The sequence below is a fragment of the Monodelphis domestica genome, chromosome 1 (genome assembly GCF_027887165.1).
Source record: "Monodelphis domestica isolate mMonDom1 chromosome 1, mMonDom1.pri, whole genome shotgun sequence".
In the NCBI taxonomy this organism is placed as follows: Eukaryota; Metazoa; Chordata; class Mammalia; order Didelphimorphia; family Didelphidae; genus Monodelphis; species Monodelphis domestica.
In genome coordinates, this window is record NC_077227.1 from 454,509,218 (window position 1) to 454,513,204 (window position 3,987).

The following is a 3,987-nucleotide window of genomic DNA, read 5'->3' on the forward strand; positions in this document are numbered from 1 at the left end:
TTAAATTTCCTCCATCTTGCTTGGTCTAGCACCCAAGAATGTGCACACCCACACTACACAGCCATGTGCTAGCTAAGGACAAATCAGAAACAACTAACTGCCCCCATGGGCTGTCCTAAGCCAAGCTTGAGCCACCATTGGCACATGTGAGATGCAGGAAGTGAGGTAGAGAACAGCCTCTGGAGTTTGCTCACTTCCTGTGGAGAGGGTTAGAGGGCAGTTCGATCCTGGAGCTCAAACTGGGAGGAGACCCGCAGACAGCTTTCCTTCAGATCAGTCATGTGAGTGATAAGGACTGACTCCCTTCTCTGCCTTGGCTCTCCAAGGCCTTAAACTCCCGCCTTGGCCCAATCTGAGCCAGGGTGGTCCTGATTTGAACTCTTTCCTTCTCTCCCTCTCTCTCTCTCCCCCTAATAATCTCTCTCTCCCCCTAATAATCTCTCTCTCCTGTTGTAATAATTAAATTACCCTAAAACTCCATTCTGACTTGAGTGTTTCATTTAGGATTTAAGAAATTAAATCCTTGGCGACCAAATAATTATTATAATCAGTCTTTAACCCTAAAATTGAATCTAACAGTTTGGCAACCATGAAAGGATGCAGTCTTTAACCCTAAAAGTGAATCTAACAATATTGGGTAAGTTAGATTTCTACACTTTTCTATACTTAACTGGATTTGTGTGTGTGTGTTATTCATTCTTTGAACCTATTTACATGAGAGTGAAGTCAAGCATTGCCCTCCATGTTTTCCCTCCACTATAAAAGCTCTTCCCCATGCATCTCTTTTATTTTATTTGGGATGATTTCCCCCATTCTTCCTCTCCTTTCTCCCTTCTCCCAGTGTATCTTTCTTTCTCATTCCTTCATTTTTTTCTTTGAGATCATCTTAAAATAATCCACTCACACCTAGGTCCTCTGTCTAGGTAGACTCCTTCTAACTGCCTATTAATGTTAGAGTTTAGAGGAGTTAAATGTACCATATTCTTAGTAGGAATATAAACAGTTTAACTTAAATATTGAGTCTGTTGTGATTTCTTTTTCATGTTTACCTTTTAAAGTTTATCTTTTTAAGACTTTTAAATTCCTCGATTTCATAAGCAAAGGATAAACTATGGGAGTGGAAACACCGAGGAAAAGCAACTGCCTGAATACAGAGGTTGAGGGGACATGACAGAGGAGAGACTCTAAATGAACACTCTAATGCAAATACTATCAACAAAGCAATGGGTTCAAATCAAGAAAACATCTAATGCCCAGTGGACTTACGCATCGGCTATGGGGGGTGGGGGGTGGGGGGGAGGAAAAGAAAATGATCTATGTCTTTAATGAATAATGCTTGGAAATGATCAAATAAAATATATTTAAAAAAATCCTCAATTTCATTAAATATCCTTTTTTTTTCTTCCCAGAAGTATTATATTCAATTTTGCTTGGCAGGTGATTTTTTATTGCAATCCTTACTCCTTTACCTCCTAGAATATAATATTCCAAGTTCTCCACTTCTTTAACACAGAAGCTACTAAATCTTAGCTCTACGATATTTGAATTGTTTCTTTTGGATGCTTGCAATATTTTCTCCTTAACCGTAGAAGCTCTAGAATTTGACTATAATATTCCAGAGAGTTTCCATTTTGGAATCTCTTTTAAAAGATAGTTATAAAATTCTTACAATTTCTATTTTATCCTGTGGATCTAAAATACTGGAGATGTTTTCCTTGATAATTTCTTGAAATAAGATATCTAGGTGCTTTTTTTAGTCAATCCAATAAGTCTTAAAATATTTCTCTTCCATTTTTCAGAACAGGTAATTTATGAGATATTTCACATTTTCTTCTCTTTTTTTCATTCTTTTCAATTTTTTTATGTCTCAGGGAGTCATTAGCTTCCATTTCTTTTTCCATTTGGCCAATTCTACTTTTTTAAATAATTCTTTTCTTTAGTATGTTTTGTACCTCTTTTACCAAGTTGTTCATTATCTTTTCATAATTTTTCTTACATAACTCTCATTTCATTTTTCAATTTTTCCTCTAACATTCTTATCTCTTTCTTAACTCTTTGAGGAATTTTTGTTGGGCTTGAATTTTTTTCTTTAAAGTTTTTATTATAGCTATTTTCACATAGTTGTCTTCTTTTGATTTTGTGTCTTGGTCTTCCTTACCACCATAGTAGCTTTTTATGTTCAAGTTTTTCTCATTTGCTTATTCCCAGCTTATTTCTTGACTTTGAATTTTATGCTAAAGTTTGACTCTTTTCACCAAGGGGAAAGGAAGCACCATCCCAAGCCTCAACAGCATTTTCATACTGCTGTTTTCATAGTTGGTTCTGAGGGTCTGCAAGGTTTTAGTGCCTCCAAGGCAATGTAATCCAGTGCAAGGTGAGGTTTTTGCTCTTGGTCTATGTTCCCTGAAAGGGCTCCTGCTCCTATAGCCACAAATTCTAGCGCTCTTCTTGACCTTGGAACTGTGACTTGGGCTCCTGCTCCACTATGCCAACCACAAACACTCCTCTTACCTTGGAACAATGACCCAGAACTACATATAGTCCATGCAGTAGGATCTTGTACCCAGCATGTGTACCCAGTACTCAGGATTCCCTATAATCTCTCTGAAAAATTGTCTGAACTCCCTTACCATCTATGGATTGTGAAGTTCCTAAGCTGTTAGAGAATCCTTCCCTTGGTGTATGCTACCAATATTTGCATCTGCTTTCTACTTTGTCCTTCAAAAGTCATAAAACCTTATAATCTCAGAGTTAGTAGGGACCTCAGAGGCCATTAAATCCAACCTGTGAGTCTGGGCAGAAATCCCCATCTGTATCCTCCCAGAAAAGGGATGTTCCAGATTCCATGAAATCCAACAATGAGCAAAAAATTCCCTCCTTTGTGAAGCAGCCCATTCCAATTTTGAATAGCTCTAATTGTTAAGATGTCTTTTACTATACCAAACCTCAATTTGCCTCTTTGCAAATTTCACCCTGTAGTTTTATGCTTGGTTTGGTTCTCTGGAACCGATCAGAACAAGTTTCATCCCTGTTCCTTGTGTCCATCTTCAAATGTCTGAAATTCCATCATTAAAGAGTCATTCTTTTGGAGGAATGTCTTTATTTTAAATGCAAATATCCCTTCATTTGTCTGCACTCTAGGGTCTCTTTCAACCCTACTGTGTGTTAGAAACCTCAGTGAAAACTAGAGCCAAATATCCCCTCTAGAATGACAGGCTCCTGGCATCATGAGAATGTTAGCAATGGTGGTCAATGGAAGGAGGATGACAAGAGGGACAGATGACTTGGAAGGCCAACTCTTTAGTCTTTGGCACTTTATGATTGTGCCCTTGTATTTGGTAGGGTATGTAATCAGACTGAGGAAGAATCCAGGATTTGTTAGGACACATGCATGGCTCAGTGAGCTGAATTCCTAAACACACAAAAATATTTCAATTATTTCTTGTTCTGCTTTCTATCCCAATCTTTATCCAAGAGGTATCTAAGTGATGCAGTGGATAGAGTGCTGCACCTGGACTCAGGAAGACCTGAGTTTGAATTTGGTTTCAGACACTTATTACTTGTGTCACCTAGAGCAAGTCACTTAACTTCTGCCTGCCTCAGTTTCCTCAGCTATAAAATGTAAAAACACAATAAAACTGTAAAAAAACCCAATAATGCTTAATAATAATAACAACTACCAACATTGTTGTGGAGGTCAAATGAGATGATATATATATACATATATATATATATATATATATATAAGGCACTTAGCACATTACCTGGCATATAATAGGTGTCTAATAAACATTTGTTTCCTTCCTTCCAAGACCCATACAATGTTAGAACTGGGAGCAAGACTATGCTGGAGTTGGCTCAGACTGGTTCCCAAGATTAAATTGACCCTGTGATTATTTATACCTCTGAAATCTTCAAAGGATACAAAGGGTCTAATGTGCTGTTTTATTGTCTAGACTATAGAAAGTGCTTTTAATGCGGATTAAA

At 37.4% G+C, this 3,987-nt stretch overlaps 1 long non-coding RNA gene across 1 annotated transcript; it reads left to right on the forward strand.

Annotated features, from left to right (window-relative positions):
* The first annotated feature begins 203 nt into the window (after window positions 1-203).
* LOC130456449 (uncharacterized) lies at window positions 204-1,277 on the forward strand. The gene is made up of 3 exons (XR_008915313.1): window positions 204-281; window positions 580-637; window positions 1,059-1,277. It is a non-coding gene; the product is annotated as an uncharacterized LOC130456449 (long non-coding RNA).
* The last annotated feature ends 2,710 nt before the right edge of the window (window positions 1,278-3,987 follow it).